The sequence below is a fragment of the Rhinoderma darwinii genome, assembly GCF_050947455.1.
Source record: "Rhinoderma darwinii isolate aRhiDar2 chromosome 5 unlocalized genomic scaffold, aRhiDar2.hap1 SUPER_5_unloc_11, whole genome shotgun sequence".
NCBI classification, from domain to species: Eukaryota; Metazoa; Chordata; class Amphibia; order Anura; family Rhinodermatidae; genus Rhinoderma; species Rhinoderma darwinii.
In genome coordinates, this window is record NW_027461767.1 from 175392 (window position 1) to 194442 (window position 19051).

The 19051-nt window shown below is 47.9% G+C and overlaps 13 non-coding genes across 13 annotated transcripts; all 13 read left to right on the top strand.

Annotated features, from left to right (window-relative positions):
- Positions 1-598: 598 nt before the first annotated feature.
- Positions 599-789, top strand: LOC142684868 (U2 spliceosomal RNA). Its single transcript, XR_012854450.1, has one exon. It is a non-coding gene; the product is annotated as a U2 spliceosomal RNA (small nuclear RNA).
- A 1292-nt stretch (positions 790-2081) lies between these two features.
- On the top strand, positions 2082-2272 carry LOC142684869 (U2 spliceosomal RNA). The gene has a single exon (XR_012854451.1). It is a non-coding gene; the product is annotated as a U2 spliceosomal RNA (small nuclear RNA).
- A 1300-nt stretch (positions 2273-3572) lies between these two features.
- On the top strand, positions 3573-3763 carry LOC142684870 (U2 spliceosomal RNA). The gene has a single exon (XR_012854452.1). It is a non-coding gene; the product is annotated as a U2 spliceosomal RNA (small nuclear RNA).
- Positions 3764-5063: 1300 nt separating this feature from the next.
- LOC142684871 (U2 spliceosomal RNA) lies at positions 5064-5254 on the top strand. The gene has a single exon (XR_012854453.1). It is a non-coding gene; the product is annotated as a U2 spliceosomal RNA (small nuclear RNA).
- A 1268-nt stretch (positions 5255-6522) lies between these two features.
- On the top strand, positions 6523-6713 carry LOC142684872 (U2 spliceosomal RNA). The gene has a single exon (XR_012854454.1). It is a non-coding gene; the product is annotated as a U2 spliceosomal RNA (small nuclear RNA).
- A 1334-nt stretch (positions 6714-8047) lies between these two features.
- LOC142684873 (U2 spliceosomal RNA) lies at positions 8048-8238 on the top strand. Its single transcript, XR_012854455.1, has one exon. It is a non-coding gene; the product is annotated as a U2 spliceosomal RNA (small nuclear RNA).
- A 1284-nt stretch (positions 8239-9522) lies between these two features.
- On the top strand, positions 9523-9713 carry LOC142684874 (U2 spliceosomal RNA). Its single transcript, XR_012854456.1, has one exon. It is a non-coding gene; the product is annotated as a U2 spliceosomal RNA (small nuclear RNA).
- A 1283-nt stretch (positions 9714-10996) lies between these two features.
- Positions 10997-11187, top strand: LOC142684876 (U2 spliceosomal RNA). Its single transcript, XR_012854457.1, has one exon. It is a non-coding gene; the product is annotated as a U2 spliceosomal RNA (small nuclear RNA).
- Positions 11188-12471: 1284 nt separating this feature from the next.
- On the top strand, positions 12472-12661 carry LOC142685114 (U2 spliceosomal RNA). Its single transcript, XR_012854673.1, has one exon. It is a non-coding gene; the product is annotated as a U2 spliceosomal RNA (small nuclear RNA).
- Positions 12662-13937: 1276 nt separating this feature from the next.
- On the top strand, positions 13938-14128 carry LOC142684877 (U2 spliceosomal RNA). The gene has a single exon (XR_012854458.1). It is a non-coding gene; the product is annotated as a U2 spliceosomal RNA (small nuclear RNA).
- Positions 14129-15420: 1292 nt separating this feature from the next.
- Positions 15421-15611, top strand: LOC142684878 (U2 spliceosomal RNA). The gene has a single exon (XR_012854459.1). It is a non-coding gene; the product is annotated as a U2 spliceosomal RNA (small nuclear RNA).
- Positions 15612-16902: 1291 nt separating this feature from the next.
- Positions 16903-17093, top strand: LOC142684880 (U2 spliceosomal RNA). Its single transcript, XR_012854461.1, has one exon. It is a non-coding gene; the product is annotated as a U2 spliceosomal RNA (small nuclear RNA).
- Positions 17094-18381: 1288 nt separating this feature from the next.
- Positions 18382-18572, top strand: LOC142684881 (U2 spliceosomal RNA). Its single transcript, XR_012854462.1, has one exon. It is a non-coding gene; the product is annotated as a U2 spliceosomal RNA (small nuclear RNA).
- The last annotated feature ends 479 nt before the right edge of the window (positions 18573-19051 follow it).

Below are 19051 nucleotides of genomic sequence, written 5' to 3' on the forward strand. Positions count from 1 at the left end.
GCCTCCTGGAGGCAACTAGCTGTGCAAAAAAAAGACAGCCTGGCGGCCGGCTGTTGCAGTGTTGCCCTCTCAGGCAACACTGAGTGACTGACTGAGCCTCACCGTCTTATATAAAGTTCAGACGGAACTTTGCACGTGTCATAGTGGAGCCCTCAGGATTCCAGAGCCAGCTTTCTGACATCATAATGGGGCCTCAGAGATAAAAGCCTGGGCCCAGGCAGTGTTGGTCAGTGCTGCTCAACAGGCAGCACTGGACTGGACTGGATTACAGCTGATACAAGGTGTGAAGGAACAAGGGGTGGCTGTGGGCATGCACTTGCTGCCGCTGCCAGTGTTTATCTGCATGGCAGCAGGGCATTTGGGCGTTGCCAGGAAGGCGTTTTTATGTAGATTCCTCCTCTTTCAGCACTGCATTGTGGTGCAAGCAAAAGAAGCAAATCCTGTCTGGCTTCCTCTCCGGCCTTTATTCACCTCCCGTGTAGCTGTGAGTGTGTGAGCCTGCAGGGCCCCATGGAATTGCCTAGAAGTAGGCTGAATCGCTGCAAGGGCTGAACAGCAGTATCGGGCAGGCTCGGGCAACGCGCGGCCCGTTCGGGTTATCGCTTCTCGGCCTTTTGGCTAAGATCAAGTGTAGTATCTGTTCTTATCAGTTTAATATCTGATACGTCCCCTATCTGGGGACCATATATTAAATGGATTTTTAGAACAGGGAGATGGAAATAGAGCTTGCTCTGTCCACTCCACGCATTGACCTGGTATTGCAGTATTTCCAGGACCGGTGCACCCTTTCCTTATGTGTTGACTAAAAGCAGATTCCAAAAGTGTTTTTTGTCTTTGCTATTGTTTCTGTCTTTCTGAAGGGATCTCCCCTTTTAATCCCATTATTTCAACACCTGTTGGACAATGCATGAGTGATAATGAGCTCATTGATTAAATGCAATTAATGAATAGATTGCCACCTCTTGTTGTGTGTCGTCTGTGTTTCTGTGTTTCCGGCATTTCACATTGGAACACCTCATTCACCTTCCTTGTCTTCTCTCCGCCCTCCCTTTTAGGTAAGTTAAAGAGCTGCACCTGAGCCAGCCACTGATTGATTGATTGATTGATTGATTGATTGATTGATTGATTGATTGATTGATTGATGCAGCACAACAGTCAAATAGTGGAGTGGAGTAGGGGAACAGCAAACAGCCAATAAAGCAGCCCGCCCGCTCGCCTGCCCGCCACAATGGACCTACCTGTGTACACTAGATGGATGCGATGGAATGTACTGTCGTCCCTACATTTCAAGAAGAAGTAAGAATTGCAGTTGCAACAAAGCCTTGCTTGCCTACAAAGAGAGCAGCAATTTGGATTTGTTACTATGTTACCTAGAAGAATAACAAACTGTGCAAGGATGGAGGTTGTAGGAGCAAGGAGAAGTTGTCTGTAAAGTTGGTGGATGCCTATTTTCCATTTTGCAGTCCCTTGTCTCCCTCTTGTGGCCTCCTGGAGGCAACTAGCTGTGCAAAAAAAAGACAGCCTGGCGGCCGGCTGTTGCAGTGTTGCCCTCTCAGGCAACACTGAGTGACTGACTGAGCCTCACCGTCTTATATAAAGTTCAGACGGAACTTTGCACGTGTCATAGTGGAGCCCTCAGGATTCCAGAGCCAGCTTTCTGACATCATAATGGGGCCTCAGAGATAAAAGCCTGGGCCCAGGCAGTGTTGGTCAGTGCTGCTCAGCAGGCAGCACTGGACTGGACTGGATTACAGCTGATACAAGGTGTGAAGGAACAAGGGGTGGCTGTGGGCATGCACTTGCTGCCGCTGCCAGGGTTTATCTGCATGGCAGCAGGGCATTTGGGCGTTGCCAGGAAGGCGTTTTTATGTAGATTCCTCCTCTTTCAGCACTGCATTGTGGTGCAAGCAAAAGAAGCAAATCCTGTCTGGCTTCCTCTCCGGCCTTTATTCACCTCCCGTGTAGCTGTGAGTGTGTGAGCCTGCAGGGCCCCATGGAATTGCCTAGAAGTAGGCTGAATCGCTGCAAGGGCTGAACAGCAGTATCGGGCAGGCTCGGGCAACGCGCGGCCCGTTCGGGTTATCGCTTCTCGGCCTTTTGGCTAAGATCAAGTGTAGTATCTGTTCTTATCAGTTTAATATCTGATACGTCCCCTATCTGGGGACCATATATTAAATGGATTTTTAGAACAGGGAGATGGAAATAGAGCTTGCTCTGTCCACTCCACGCATTGACCTGGTATTGCAGTATTTCCAGGACCGGTGCACCCTTTCCTTATGTGTTGACTAAAAGCAGATTCCAAAAGTGTTTTTTGTCTTTGCTATTGTTTCTGTCTTTCTGAAGGGATCTCCCCTTTTAATCCCATTATTTCAACACCTGTTGGACAATGCATGAGTGATAATGAGCTCATTGATTAAATGCAATTAATGAATAGATTGCCACCTCTTGTTGTGTGTCGTCTGTGTTTCTGTGTTTCCGGCATTTCACATTGGAACACCTCATTCACCTTCCTTGTCTTCTCTCCGCCCTCCCTTTTAGGTAAGTTAAAGAGCTGCACCTGAGCCAGCCACTGATTGATTGATTGATTGATTGATTGATTGATTGATTGATTGATTGATTGATTGATTGATTGATGCAGCACAACAGTCAAATAGTGGAGTGGAGTAGGGGAACAGCAAACAGCCAATAAAGCAGCCCGCCCGCTCGCCTGCCCGCCACAATGGACCTACCTGTGTACACTAGATGGATGTGATGGAATGTACTGTCGTCCCTACATTTCAAGAAGAAGTAAGAATTGCAGTTGCAACAAAGCCTTGCTTGCCTACAAAGAGAGCAGCAATTTGGATTTGTTACTATGTTACCTAGAAGAATAACAAACTGTGCAAGGATGGAGGTTGTAGGAGCAAGGAGAAGTTGTCTGTAAAGTTGGTGGATGCCTATTTTCCATTTTGCAGTCCCTTGTCTCCCTCTTGTGGCCTCCTGGAGGCAACTAGCTGTGCAAAAAAAAGACAGCCTGGCGGCCGGCTGCTGCAGTGTTGCCCTCTCAGGCAACACTGAGTGACTGACTGAGCCTCACCGTCTTATATAAAGTTCAGACGGAACTTTGCACGTGTCATAGTGGAGCCCTCAGGATTCCAGAGCCAGCTTTCTGACATCATAATGGGGCCTCAGAGATAAAAGCCTGGGCCCAGGCAGTGTTGGTCAGTGCTGCTCAGCAGGCAGCACTGGACTGGACTGGATTACAGCTGATACAAGGTGTGAAGGAACAAGGGGTGGCTGTGGGCATGCACTTGCTGCCGCTGCCAGTGTTTATCTGCATGGCAGCAGGGCATTTGGGCGTTGCCAGGAAGGCGTTTTTATGTAGATTCCTCCTCTTTCAGCACTGCATTGTGGTGCAAGCAAAAGAAGCAAATCCTGTCTGGCTTCCTCTCCGGCCTTTATTCACCTCCCGTGTAGCTGTGAGTGTGTGAGCCTGCAGGGCCCCATGGAATTGCCTAGAAGTAGGCTGAATCGCTGCAAGGGCTGAACAGCAGTATCGGGCAGGCTCGGGCAACGCGCGGCCCGTTCGGGTTATCGCTTCTCGGCCTTTTGGCTAAGATCAAGTGTAGTATCTGTTCTTATCAGTTTAATATCTGATACGTCCCCTATCTGGGGACCATATATTAAATGGATTTTTAGAACAGGGAGATGGAAATAGAGCTTGCTCTGTCCACTCCACGCATTGACCTGGTATTGCAGTATTTCCAGGACCGGTGCACCCTTTCCTTATGTGTTGACTAAAAGCAGATTCCAAAAGTGTTTTTTGTCTTTGCTATTGTTTCTGTCTTTCTGAAGGGATCTCCCCTTTTAATCCCATTATTTCAACACCTGTTGGACAATGCATGAGTGATAATGAGCTCATTGATTAAATGCAATTAATGAATAGATTGCCACCTCTTGTTGTGTGTCGTCTGTGTTTCTGTGTTTCCGGCATTTCACATTGGAACACCTCATTCACCTTCCTTGTCTTCTCTCCGCCCTCCCTTTTAGGTAAGTTAAAGAGCTGCACCTGAGCCAGCCACTGATTGATTGATTGATTGATTGATTGATTGATTGATTGATTGATTGATTGATTGATTGATTGATGCAGCACAACAGTCAAATAGTGGAGTGGAGTAGGGGAACAGCAAACAGCCAATAAAGCAGCCCGCCCGCTCGCCTGCCCGCCACAATGGACCTACCTGTGTACACTAGATGGATGTGATGGAATGTACTGTCGTCCCTACATTTCAAGAAGAAGTAAGAATTGCAGTTGCAACAAAGCCTTGCTTGCCTACAAAGAGAGCAGCAATTTGGATTTGTTACTATGTTACCTAGAAGAATAACAAACTGTGCAAGGATGGAGGTTGTAGGAGCAAGGAGAAGTTGTCTGTAAAGTTGGTGGATGCCTATTTTCCATTTTGCAGTCCCTTGTCTCCCTCTTGTGGCCTCCTGGAGGCAACTAGCTGTGCAAAAAAAAGACAGCCTGGCGGCCGGCTGTTGCAGTGTTGCCCTCTCAGGCAACACTGAGTGACTGACTGAGCCTCACCGTCTTATATAAAGTTCAGACGGAACTTTGCACGTGTCATAGTGGAGCCCTCAGGATTCCAGAGCCAGCTTTCTGACATCATAATGGGGCCTCAGAGATAAAAGCCTGGGCCCAGGCAGTGTTGGTCAGTGCTGCTCAGCAGGCAGCACTGGACTGGACTGGATTACAGCTGATACAAGGTGTGAAGGAACAAGGGGTGGCTGTGGGCATGCACTTGCTGCCGCTGCCAGTGTTTATCTGCATGGCAGCAGGGCATTTGGGCGTTGCCAGGAAGGCGTTTTTATGTAGATTCCTCCTCTTTCAGCACTGCATTGTGGTGCAAGCAAAAGAAGCAAATCCTGTCTGGCTTCCTCTCCGGCCTTTATTCACCTCCCGTGTAGCTGTGAGTGTGTGAGCCTGCAGGGCCCCATGGAATTGCCTAGAAGTAGGCTGAATCGCTGCAAGGGCTGAACAGCAGTATCGGGCAGGCTCGGGCAACGCGCGGCCCGTTCGGGTTATCGCTTCTCGGCCTTTTGGCTAAGATCAAGTGTAGTATCTGTTCTTATCAGTTTAATATCTGATACGTCCCCTATCTGGGGACCATATATTAAATGGATTTTTAGAACAGGGAGATGGAAATAGAGCTTGCTCTGTCCACTCCACGCATTGACCTGGTATTGCAGTATTTCCAGGACCGGTGCACCCTTTCCTTATGTGTTGACTAAAAGCAGATTCCAAAAGTGATTTTTGTCTTTGCTATTGTTTCTGTCTTTCTGAAGGGATCTCCCCTTTTAATCCCATTATTTCAACACCTGTTGGACAATGCATGAGTGATAATGAGCTCATTGATTAAATGCAATTAATGAATAGATTGCCACCTCTTGTTGTGTGTCGTCTGTGTTTCTGTGTTTCCGGCATTTCACATTGGAACACCTCATTCACCTTCCTTGTCTTCTCTCCGCCCTCCCTTTTAGGTAAGTTAAAGAGCTGCACCTGAGCCAGCCACTGATTGATTGATTGATTGATTGATTGATTGATGCAGCACAACAGTCAAATAGTGGAGTGGAGTAGGGGAACAGCAAACAGCCAATAAAGCAGCCCGCCCGCTCGCCTGCCCGCCACAATGGACCTACCTGTGTACACTAGATGGATGTGATGGAATGTACTGTCGTCCCTACATTTCAAGAAGAAGTAAGAATTGCAGTTGCAACAAAGCCTTGCTTGCCTACAAAGAGAGCAGCAATTTGGATTTGTTACTATGTTACCTAGAAGAATAACAAACTGTGCAAGGATGGAGGTTGTAGGAGCAAGGAGAAGTTGTCTGTAAAGTTGGTGGATGCCTATTTTCCATTTTGCAGTCCCTTGTCTCCCTCTTGTGGCCTCCTGGAGGCAACTAGCTGTGCAAAAAAAAGACAGCCTGGCGGCCGGCTGCTGCAGTGTTGCCCTCTCAGGCAACACTGAGTGACTGACTGAGCCTCACCGTCTTATATAAAGTTCAGACGGAACTTTGCACGTGTCATAGTGGAGCCCTCAGGATTCCAGAGCCAGCTTTCTGACATCATAATGGGGCCTCAGAGATAAAAGCCTGGGCCCAGGCAGTGTTGGTCAGTGCTGCTCAGCAGGCAGCACTGGACTGGACTGGATTACAGCTGATACAAGGTGTGAAGGAACAAGGGGTGGCTGTGGGCATGCACTTGCTGCCGCTGCCAGTGTTTATCTGCATGGCAGCAGGGCATTTGGGCGTTGCCAGGAAGGCGTTTTTATGTAGATTCCTCCTCTTTCAGCACTGCATTGTGGTGCAAGCAAAAGAAGCAAATCCTGTCTGGCTTCCTCTCCGGCCTTTATTCACCTCCCGTGTAGCTGTGAGTGTGTGAGCCTGCAGGGCCCCATGGAATTGCCTAGAAGTAGGCTGAATCGCTGCAAGGGCTGAACAGCAGTATCGGGCAGGCTCGGGCAACGCGCGGCCCGTTCGGGTTATCGCTTCTCGGCCTTTTGGCTAAGATCAAGTGTAGTATCTGTTCTTATCAGTTTAATATCTGATACGTCCCCTATCTGGGGACCATATATTAAATGGATTTTTAGAACAGGGAGATGGAAATAGAGCTTGCTCTGTCCACTCCACGCATTGACCTGGTATTGCAGTATTTCCAGGACCGGTGCACCCTTTCCTTATGTGTTGACTAAAAGCAGATTCCAAAAGTGTTTTTTGTCTTTGCTATTGTTTCTGTCTTTCTGAAGGGATCTCCCCTTTTAATCCCATTATTTCAACACCTGTTGGACAATGCATGAGTGATAATGAGCTCATTGATTAAATGCAATTAATGAATAGATTGCCACCTCTTGTTGTGTGTCGTCTGTGTTTCTGTGTTTCCGGCATTTCACATTGGAACACCTCATTCACCTTCCTTGTCTTCTCTCCGCCCTCCCTTTTAGGTAAGTTAAAGAGCTGCACCTGAGCCAGCCACTGATTGATTGATTGATTGATTGATTGATTGATTGATTGATTGATTGATTGATTGATTGATTGATGATTGATGCAGCACAACAGTCAAATAGTGGAGTGGAGTAGGGGAACAGCAAACAGCCAATAAAGCAGCCCGCCCGCTCGCCTGCCCGCCACAATGGACCTACCTGTGTACACTAGATGGATGTGATGGAATGTACTGTCGTCCCTACATTTCAAGAAGAAGTAAGAATTGCAGTTGCAACAAAGCCTTGCTTGCCTACAAAGAGAGCAGCAATTTGGATTTGTTACTATGTTACCTAGAAGAATAACAAACTGTGCAAGGATGGAGGTTGTAGGAGCAAGGAGAAGTTGTCTGTAAAGTTGGTGGATGCCTATTTTCCATTTTGCAGTCCCTTGTCTCCCTCTTGTGGCCTCCTGGAGGCAACTAGCTGTGCAAAAAAAAGACAGCCTGGCGGCCGGCTGTTGCAGTGTTGCCCTCTCAGGCAACACTGAGTGACTGACTGAGCCTCACCGTCTTATATAAAGTTCAGACGGAACTTTGCACGTGTCATAGTGGAGCGGAACTTTGCACGTGTCATAGTGGAGCCCTCAGGATTCCAGAGCCAGCTTTCTGACATCATAATGGGGCCTCAGAGATAAAAGCCTGGGCCCAGGCAGTGTTGGTCAGTGCTGCTCAGCAGGCAGCACTGGACTGGACTGGATTACAGCTGATACAAGGTGTGAAGGAACAAGGGGTGGCTGTGGGCATGCACTTGCTGCCGCTGCCAGTGTTTATCTGCATGGCAGCAGGGCATTTGGGCGTTGCCAGGAAGGCGTTTTTATGTAGATTCCTCCTCTTTCAGCACTGCATTGTGGTGCAAGCAAAAGAAGCAAATCCTGTCTGGCTTCCTCTCCGGCCTTTATTCACCTCCCGTGTAGCTGTGAGTGTGTGAGCCTGCAGGGCCCCATGGAATTGCCTAGAAGTAGGCTGAATCGCTGCAAGGGCTGAACAGCAGTATCGGGCAGGCTCGGGCAACGCGCGGCCCGTTCGGGTTATCGCTTCTCGGCCTTTTGGCTAAGATCAAGTGTAGTATCTGTTCTTATCAGTTTAATATCTGATACGTCCCCTATCTGGGGACCATATATTAAATGGATTTTTAGAACAGGGAGATGGAAATAGAGCTTGCTCTGTCCACTCCACGCATTGACCTGGTATTGCAGTATTTCCAGGACCGGTGCACCCTTTCCTTATGTGTTGACTAAAAGCAGATTCCAAAAGTGTTTTTTGTCTTTGCTATTGTTTCTGTCTTTCTGAAGGGATCTCCCCTTTTAATCCCATTATTTCAACACCTGTTGGACAATGCATGAGTGATAATGAGCTCATTGATTAAATGCAATTAATGAATAGATTGCCACCTCTTGTTGTGTGTCGTCTGTGTTTCTGTGTTTCCGGCATTTCACATTGGAACACCTCATTCACCTTCCTTGTCTTCTCTCCGCCCTCCCTTTTAGGTAAGTTAAAGAGCTGCACCTGAGCCAGCCACTGATTGATTGATTGATTGATTGATTGATTGATTGATTGATTGATTGATGCAGCACAACAGTCAAATAGTAGAGTGGAGTAGGGGAACAGCAAACAGCCAATAAAGCAGCCCGCCCGCTCGCCTGCCCGCCACAATGGACCTACCTGTGTACACTAGATGGATGTGATGGAATGTACTGTCGTCCCTACATTTCAAGAAGAAGTAAGAATTGCAGTTGCAACAAAGCCTTGCTTGCCTACAAAGAGAGCAGCAATTTGGATTTGTTACTATGTTACCTAGAAGAATAACAAACTGTGCAAGGATGGAGGTTGTAGGAGCAAGGAGAAGTTGTCTGTAAAGTTGGTGGATGCCTATTTTCCATTTTGCAGTCCCTTGTCTCCCTCTTGTGGCCTCCTGGAGGCAACTAGCTGTGCAAAAAAAAGACAGCCTGGCGGCCGGCTGTTGCAGTGTTGCCCTCTCAGGCAACACTGAGTGACTGACTGAGCCTCACCGTCTTATATAAAGTTCAGACGGAACTTTGCACGTGTCATAGTGGAGCCCTCAGGATTCCAGAGCCAGCTTTCTGACATCATAATGGGGCCTCAGAGATAAAAGCCTGGGCCCAGGCAGTGTTGGTCAGTGCTGCTCAGCAGGCAGCACTGGACTGGACTGGATTACAGCTGATACAAGGTGTGAAGGAACAAGGGGTGGCTGTGGGCATGCACTTGCTGCCGCTGCCAGTGTTTATCTGCATGGCAGCAGGGCATTTGGGCGTTGCCAGGAAGGCGTTTTTATGTAGATTCCTCCTCTTTCAGCACTGCATTGTGGTGCAAGCAAAAGAAGCAAATCCTGTCTGGCTTCCTCTCCGGCCTTTATTCACCTCCCGTGTAGCTGTGAGTGTGTGAGCCTGCAGGGCCCCATGGAATTGCCTAGAAGTAGGCTGAATCGCTGCAAGGGCTGAACAGCAGTATCGGGCAGGCTCGGGCAACGCGCGGCCCGTTCGGGTTATCGCTTCTCGGCCTTTTGGCTAAGATCAAGTGTAGTATCTGTTCTTATCAGTTTAATATCTGATACGTCCCCTATCTGGGGACCATATATTAAATGGATTTTTAGAACAGGGAGATGGAAATAGAGCTTGCTCTGTCCACTCCACGCATTGACCTGGTATTGCAGTATTTCCAGGACCGGTGCACCCTTTCCTTATGTGTTGACTAAAAGCAGATTCCAAAAGTGTTTTTTGTCTTTGCTATTGTTTCTGTCTTTCTGAAGGGATCTCCCCTTTTAATCCCATTATTTCAACACCTGTTGGACAATGCATGAGTGATAATGAGCTCATTGATTAAATGCAATTAATGAATAGATTGCCACCTCTTGTTGTGTGTCGTCTGTGTTTCTGTGTTTCCGGCTTTCACATTGGAACACCTCATTCACCTTCCTTGTCTTCTCTCCGCCCTCCCTTTTAGGTAAGTTAAAGAGCTGCACCTGAGCCAGCCACTGATTGATTGATTGATTGATTGATTGATTGATTGATTGATTGATTGATGCAGCACAACAGTCAAATAGTGGAGTGGAGTAGGGGAACAGCAAACAGCCAATAAAGCAGCCCGCCCGCTCGCCTGCCCGCCACAATGGACCTACCTGTGGACACTAGATGGATGTGATGGAATGTACTGTCGTCCCTACATTTCAAGAAGAAGTAAGAATTGCAGTTGCAACAAAGCCTTGCTTGCCTACAAAGAGAGCAGCAATTTGGATTTGTTACTATGTTACCTAGAAGAATAACAAACTGTGCAAGGATGGAGGTTGTAGGAGCAAGGAGAAGTTGTCTGTAAAGTTGGTGGATGCCTATTTTCCATTTTGCAGTCCCTTGTCTCCCTCTTGTGGCCTCCTGGAGGCAACTAGCTGTGCAAAAAAAAGACAGCCTGGCGGCCGGCTGTTGCAGTGTTGCCCTCTCAGGCAACACTGAGTGACTGACTGAGCCTCACCGTCTTATATAAAGTTCAGACGGAACTTTGCACGTGTCATAGTGGAGCCCTCAGGATTCCAGAGCCAGCTTTCTGACATCATAATGGGGCCTCAGAGATAAAAGCCTGGGCCCAGGCAGTGTTGGTCAGTGCTGCTCAGCAGGCAGCACTGGACTGGACTGGATTACAGCTGATACAAGGTGTGAAGGAACAAGGGGTGGCTGTGGGCATGCACTTGCTGCCGCTGCCAGTGTTTATCTGCATGGCAGCAGGGCATTTGGGCGTTGCCAGGAAGGCGTTTTTATGTAGATTCCTCCTCTTTCAGCACTGCATTGTGGTGCAAGCAAAAGAAGCAAATCCTGTCTGGCTTCCTCTCCGGCCTTTATTCACCTCCCGTGTAGCTGTGAGTGTGTGAGCCTGCAGGGCCCCATGGAATTGCCTAGAAGTAGGCTGAATCGCTGCAAGGGCTGAACAGCAGTATCGGGCAGGCTCGGGCAACGCGCGGCCCGTTCGGGTTATCGCTTCTCGGCCTTTTGGCTAAGATCAAGTGTAGTATCTGTTCTTATCAGTTTAATATCTGATACGTCCCCTATCTGGGGACCATATATTAAATGGATTTTTAGAACAGGGAGATGGAAATAGAGCTTGCTCTGTCCACTCCACGCATTGACCTGGTATTGCAGTATTTCCAGGACCGGTGCACCCTTTCCTTATGTGTGTGACTAAAAGCAGATTCCAAAGTGTTTTTTGTCTTTGCTATTGTTTCTGTCTTTCTGAAGGGATTCTCCCCTTTTAATCCCATTATTTCAACAACCTGTTGGACAATGCATGAGTGATAATGAGCTCATTGATTAATGCAATTAATGAATAGATTGCCACCTCTTGTTGTGTGTCGTCTGTGTTTCTGTGTTTCCGGCATTTCACATTGGAACACCTCATTCACCTTCCTTGTCTTCTCTCCGCCCTCCCTTTTAGGTAAGTTAAAGAGCTGCACCTGGAGCCAGCCACTTTGATTGATTGATTGATTGATTGATTGATTGATTGATTGATTGATGCAGCACAACAGTCAAATAGTGGAGTGGAGTAGGGAACAGCAAACAGCCAATAAAGCAGCCCGCCCGCTCGCCTGCCCGCCACAATGGACCTACCTGTGTACACTAGATGGATGTGATGGAATGTACTGTCGTCCCTACATTTCAAGAAGAAGTAAGAATTGCAGTTGCAACAAAGCCTTGCTTGCCTACAAAGAGAGCAGCAATTTGGATTTGTTACTATGTTACCTAGAAGAATAACAAACTGTGCAAGGATGGAGGTTGTAGGAGCAAGGAGAAGTTGTCTGTAAAGGTTGGTGGATGCCTATTTTCCATTTTGCAGTCCCTTGTCTCCCTCTTGTGGCCTCCTGGAGGCAACTAGCTGTGCAAAAAAAAGACAGCCTGGCGGCCGGCTGTTGCAGTGTTGCCCTCTCAGGCAACACTGAGTGACTGACTGAGCCTCACCGTCTTATATAAAGTTCAGACGGAACTTTGCACGTGTCATAGTGGAGCCCTCAGGAATTCCAGAGCCAGCTTTCTGACATCATAATGGGGCCTCAGAGGATAAAAGCCTGGGCCCAGGCAGTGTTGGTCAGTGCTGCTCAGCAGGCAGCACTGACTGGACTGGATTACAGTGATACAAGGTGTGAAGGAACAAGGGGTGGCTGTGGGCATGCACTTGCTGCCGCTGCCAGTGTTTATCTGCATGGCAGCAGGGCATTTGGGCGTTGCCAGGAAGGCGTTTTTATGTAGATTCCTCCTCTTTCAGCACTGCATTGTGGTGCAAGCAAAAGAAGCAAATCCTGTCTGGCTTCCTCTCCGGCCTTTATTCACCTCCCGTGTAGCTGTGAGTGTGTGAGCCTGCAGGGCCCCATGGAATTGCCTAGAAGTAGGCTGAATCGCTGCAAGGGCTGAACAGCAGTATCGGGCAGGCTCGGGCAACGCGCGGCCCGTTCGGGTTAGCGCTTCTCGGCCTTTTGGCTAAGATCAAGTGTAGTATCTGTTCTTATCAGTTTAATATCTGATACGTCCCCTATCTGGGGACCATATATTAAATGGATTTTTAGAACAGGAGATGGAAATAGAGCTTGCTCTGTCCACTCCACGCATTGACCTGGTATTGCAGTATTTCCAGGACCGGTGCACCCTTTCCTTATGTGTTGACTAAAAGCAGATTCCAAAAGTGTTTTTGTCTTTGCCTATTGTTTCTGTCTTTCTGAAGGGATCTCCCCTTTTAATCCCATTATTTCAACACCTGTTGGACAATGCATGAGTGATAATGAGCTCATTGATTAAATGCAATTAATGAATAGATTGCCACCTCTTGTGTGTGTCGTCTGTGTTTCTGTGTTTCCGGCATTTCAACATTGGAACACCTCATTCACCTTCCTTGTCTTCTCTCCGCCCTCCCTTTTAGGTAAGTTAAAGAGCTGCACCTGAGCCAGCCACTGATTGATTGATTGATTGATTGATTGATTGATTGATTGATTGATTGATGCAGCACAACAGTCAAATAGTGGAGTGGAGTAGCAAACAGCCAATAAAGCAGCCCGCCCGCTCGCCTGCCCGCCACAATGGACCTACCTGTGTACACTAGATGGATGTGATGGAATGTACTGTCGTCCCTACATTTCAAGAAGAAGTAAGAATTGCAGTTGCAACAAAGCCTTGCTTGCCTACAAAGAGAGCAGCAATTTGGATTTGTTACTATGTTACCTAGAAGAATAACAAACTGTGCAAGGATGGAGGTTGTAGGAGCAAGGAGAAGTTGTCTGTAAAGTTGGTGGATGCCTATTTTCCATTTTGCAGTCCCTTGTCTCCCTCTTGTGGCCTCCTGGAGGCAACTAGCTGTGCAAAAAAAAGACAGCCTGGCGGCCGGCTGTTGCAGTGTTGCCCTCTCAGGCAACACTGAGTGACTGACTGAGCCTCACCGTCTTATATAAAGTTCAGACGGAACTTTGCACGTGTCATAGTGGAGCCCTCAGGATTCCAGAGCCAGCTTTCTGACATCATAATGGGGCCTCAGAGATAAAAGCCTGGGCCCAGGCAGTGTTGGTCAGTGCTGCTCAGCAGGCAGCACTGGACTGGACTGGATTACAGCTGATACAAGGTGTGAAGGAACAAGGGGTGGCTGTGGGCATGCACTTGCTGCCGCTGCCAGTGTTTATCTGCATGGCAGCAGGGCATTTGGGCGTTGCCAGGAAGGCGTTTTTATGTAGATTCCTCCTCTTTCAGCACTGCATTGTGGTGCAAGCAAAAGAAGCAAATCCTGTCTGGCTTCCTCTCCGGCCTTTATTCACCTCCCGTGTAGCTGTGAGTGTGTGAGCCTGCAGGGCCCCATGGAATTGCCTAGAAGTAGGCTGAATCGCTGCAAGGGCTGAACAGCAGTATCGGGCAGGCTCGGGCAACGCGCGGCCCGTTCGGGTTATCGCTTCTCGGCCTTTTGGCTAAGATCAAGTGTAGTATCTGTTCTTATCAGTTTAATATCTGATACGTCCCCTATCTGGGGACCATATATTAAATGGATTTTTAGAACAGGGAGATGGAAATAGAGCTTGCTCTGTCCACTCCACGCATTGACCTGGTATTGCAGTATTTCCAGGACCGGTGCACCCTTTCCTTATGTGTTGACTAAAAGCAGATTCCAAAAGTGTTTTTTGTCTTTGCTATTGTTTCTGTCTTTCTGAAGGGATCTCCCCTTTTAATCCCATTATTTCAACACCTGTTGGACAATGCATGAGTGATAATGAGCTCATTGATTAAATGCAATTAATGAATAGATTGCCACCTCTTGTTGTGTGTCGTCTGTGTTTCTGTGTTTCCGGCATTTCACATTGGAACACCTCATTCACCTTCCTTGTCTTCTCTCCGCCCTCCCTTTTAGGTAAGTTAAAGAGCTGCACCTGAGCCAGCCACTGATTGATTGATTGATTGATTGATTGATTGATTGATTGATTGATTGATTGATTGATGCAGCACAACAGTCAAATAGTGGAGTGGAGTAGGGGAACAGCAAACAGCCAATAAAGCAGCCCGCCCGCTCGCCTGCCCGCCACAATGGACCTACCTGTGTACACTAGATGGATGTGATGGAATGTACTGTCGTCCCTACATTTCAAGAAGAAGTAAGAATTGCAGTTGCAACAAAGCCTTGCTTGCCTACAAAGAGAGCAGCAATTTGGATTTGTTACTATGTTACCTAGAAGAATAACAAACTGTGCAAGGATGGAGGTTGTAGGAGCAAGGAGAAGTTGTCTGTAAAGTTGGTGGATGCCTATTTTCCATTTTGCAGTCCCTTGTCTCCCTCTTGTGGCCTCCTGGAGGCAACTAGCTGTGCAAAAAAAAGACAGCCTGGCGGCCGGCTGTTGCAGTGTTGCCCTCTCAGGCAACACTGAGTGACTGACTGAGCCTCACCGTCTTATATAAAGTTCAGACGGAACTTTGCACGTGTCATAGTGGAGCCCTCAGGATTCCAGAGCCAGCTTTCTGACATCATAATGGGGCCTCAGAGATAAAAGCCTGGGCCCAGGCAGTGTTGGTCAGTGCTGCTCAGCAGGCAGCACTGGACTGGACTGGATTACAGCTGATACAAGGTGTGAAGGAACAAGGGGTGGCTGTGGGCATGCACTTGCTGCCGCTGCCAGTGTTTATCTGCATGGCAGCAGGGCATTTGGGCGTTGCCAGGAAGGCGTTTTTATGTAGATTCCTCCTCTTTCAGCACTGCATTGTGGTGCAAGCAAAAGAAGCAAATCCTGTCTGGCTTCCTCTCCGGCCTTTATTCACCTCCCGTGTAGCTGTGAGTGTGTGAGCCTGCAGGGCCCCATGGAATTGCCTAGAAGTAGGCTGAATCGCTGCAAGGGCTGAACAGCAGTATCGGGCAGGCTCGGGCAACGCGCGGCCCGTTCGGGTTATCGCTTCTCGGCCTTTTGGCTAAGATCAAGTGTAGTATCTGTTCTTATCAGTTTAATATCTGATACGTCCCCTATCTGGGGACCATATATTAAATGGATTTTTAGAACAGGGAGATGGAAATAGAGCTTGCTCTGTCCACTCCACGCATTGACCTGGTATTGCAGTATTTCCAGGACCGGTGCACCCTTTCCTTAGTGTTGACTAAAAGCAGATTCCAAAAGTGTTTTTTGTCTTTGCTATTGTTTCTGTCTTTCTGAAGGGATCTCCCCTTTTAATCCCATTATTTCAACACCTGTTGGACAATGCATGAGTGATAATGAGCTCATTGATTAAATGCAATTAATGAATAGATTGCCACCTCTTGTTGTGTGTCGTCTGTGTTTCTGTGTTTCCGGCATTTCACATTGGAACACCTCATTCACCTTCCTTGTCTTCTCTCCGCCCTCCCTTTTAGGTAAGTTAAAGAGCTGCACCTGAGCCAGCCACTGATTGATTGATTGATTGATTGATTGATTGATTGATTGATTGATTGATTGATTGATGCAGCACAACAGTCAAATAGTGGAGTGGAGTAGGGGAACAGCAAACAGCCAATAAAGCAGCCCGCCCGCTCGCCTGCCCGCCACAATGGACCTACCTGTGTACACTAGATGGATGTGATGGAATGTACTGTCGTCCCTACATTTCAAGAAGAAGTAAGAATTGCAGTTGCAACAAAGCCTTGCTTGCCTACAAAGAGAGCAGCAATTTGGATTTGTTACTATGTTACCTAGAAGAATAACAAACTGTGCAAGGATGGAGGTTGTAGGAGCAAGGAGAAGTTGTCTGTAAAGTTGGTGGATGCCTATTTTCCATTTTGCAGTCCCTTGTCTCCCTCTTGTGGCCTCCTGGAGGCAACTAGCTGTGCAAAAAAAAGACAGCCTGGCGGCCGGCTGTTGCAGTGTTGCCCTCTCAGGCAACACTGAGTGACTGACTGAGCCTCACCGTCTTATATAAAGTTCAGACGGAACTTTGCACGTGTCATAGTGGAGCCCTCAGGATTCCAGAGCCAGCTTTCTGACATCATAATGGGGCCTCAGAGATAAAAGCCTGGGCCCAGGCAGTGTTGGTCAGTGCTGCTCAGCAGGCAGCACTGGACTGGACTGGATTACAGCTGATACAAGGTGTGAAGGAACAAGGGGTGGCTGTGGGCATGCACTTGCTGCCGCTGCCAGTGTTTATCTGCATGGCAGCAGGGCATTTGGGCGTTGCCAGGAAGGCGTTTTTATGTAGATTCCTCCTCTTTCAGCACTGCATTGTGGTGCAAGCAAAAGAAGCAAATCCTGTCTGGCTTCCTCTCCGGCCTTTATTCACCTCCCGTGTAGCTGTGAGTGTGTGAGCCTGCAGGGCCCCATGGAATTGCCTAGAAGTAGGCTGAATCGCTGCAAGGGCTGAACAGCAGTATCGGGCAGGCTCGGGCAACGCGCGGCCCGTTCGGGTTATCGCTTCTCGGCCTTTTGGCTAAGATCAAGTGTAGTATCTGTTCTTATCAGTTTAATATCTGATACGTCCCCTATCTGGGGACCATATATTAAATGGATTTTTAGAACAGGGAGATGGAAATAGAGCTTGCTCTGTCCACTCCACGCATTGACCTGGTATTGCAGTATTTCCAGGACCGGTGCACCCTTTCCTTATGTGTTGACTAAAAGCAGATTCCAAAAGTGTTTTTTGTCTTTGCTATTGTTTCTGTCTTTCTGAAGGGATCTCCCCTTTTAATCCCATTATTTCAACACCTGTTGGACAATGCATGAGTGATAATGAGCTCATTGATTAAATGCAATTAATGAATAGATTGCCACCTCTTGTTGTGTGTCGTCTGTGTTTCTGTGTTTCCGGCATTTCACATTGGAACACCTCATTCACCTTCCTTGTCTTCTCTCCGCCCTCCCTTTTAGGTAAGTTAAAGAGCTGCACCTGAGCCAGCCACTGATTGATTGATTGATTGATTGATTGATTGATTGATTGATTGATTGATTGATGCAGCACAACAGTCAAATAGTGGAGTGGAGTAGGGGAACAGCAAACAGCCAATAAAGCAGCCCGCCCGCTCGCCTGCCCGCCACAATGGACCTACCTGTGTACACTAGATGGATGTGATGGAATGTACTGTCGTCCCTACATTTCAAGAAGAAGTAAGAATTGCAGTTGCAACAAAGCCTTGCTTGCCTACAAAGAGAGCAGCAATTTGGATTTGTTACTATGTTACCTAGAAGAATAACAAACTGTGCAAGGATGGAGGTTGTAGGAGCAAGGAGAAGTTGTCTGTAAAGTTGGTGGATGCCTATTTTCCATTTTGCAGTCCCTTGTCTCCCTCTTGTGGCCTCCTGGAGGCAACTAGCTGTGCAAAAAAAAGACAGCCTGGCGGCCGGCTGTTGCAGTGTTGCCCTCTCAGGCAACACTGAGTGACTGACTGAGCCTCACCGTCTTATATAAAGTTCAGACGGAACTTTGCACGTGTCATAGTGGAGCCCTCAGGATTCCAGAGCCAGCTTTCTGACATCATAATGGGGCCTCAGAGATAAAAGCCTGGGCCCAGGCAGTGTTGGTCAGTGCTGCTCAGCAGGCAGCACTGGACTGGACTGGATTACAGCTGATACAAGGTGTGAAGGAACAAGGGGTGGCTGTGGGCATGCACTTGCTGCCGCTGCCAGTGTTTATCTGCATGGCAGCAGGGCATTTGGGCGTTGCCAGGAAGGCGTTTTTATGTAGATTCCTCCTCTTTCAGCACTGCATTGTGGTGCAAGCAAAAGAAGCAAATCCTGTCTGGCTTCCTCTCCGGCCTTTATTCACCTCCCGTGTAGCTGTGAGTGTGTGAGCCTGCAGGGCCCCATGGAATTGCCTAGAAGTAGGCTGAATCGCTGCAAGGGCTGAACAGCAGTATCGGGCAGGCTCGGGCAACGCGCGGCCCGTTCGGGTTATCGCTTCTCGGCCTTTTGGCTAAGATCAAGTGTAGTATCTGTTCTTATCAGTTTAATATCTGATACGTCCCCTATCTGGGGACCATATATTAAATGGATTTTTAGAACAGGGAGATGGAAATAGAGCTTGCTCTGTCCACTCCACGCATTGACCTGGTATTGCAGTATTTCCAGGACCGGTGCACCCTTTCCTTATGTGTTGACTAATAGCAGATTCCAAAAGTGTTTTTTGTCTTTGCTATTGTTTCTGTCTTTCTGAAGGGATCTCCCCTTTTAATCCCATTATTTCAACACCTGTTGGACAATGCATGAGTGATAATGAGCTCATTGATTAAATGCAATTAATGAATAGATTGCCACCTCTTGTTGTGTGTCGTCTGTGTTTCTGTGTTTCCGGCATTTCACATTGGAACACCTCATTCACCTTCCTTGTCTTCTCTCCGCCCTCCCTTTTAGGTAAGTTAAAGAGCTGCACCTGAGCCAGCCACTGATTGATTGATTGATTGATTGATTGATTGATTGATTGATTGATGCAGCACAACAGTCAAATAGTGGAGTGGAGTAGGGGAACAGCAAACAGCCAATAAAGCAGCCCGCCCGCTCGCCTGCCCGCCACAATGGACCTACCTGTGTACACTAGATGGATGTGATGGAATGTACTGTCGTCCC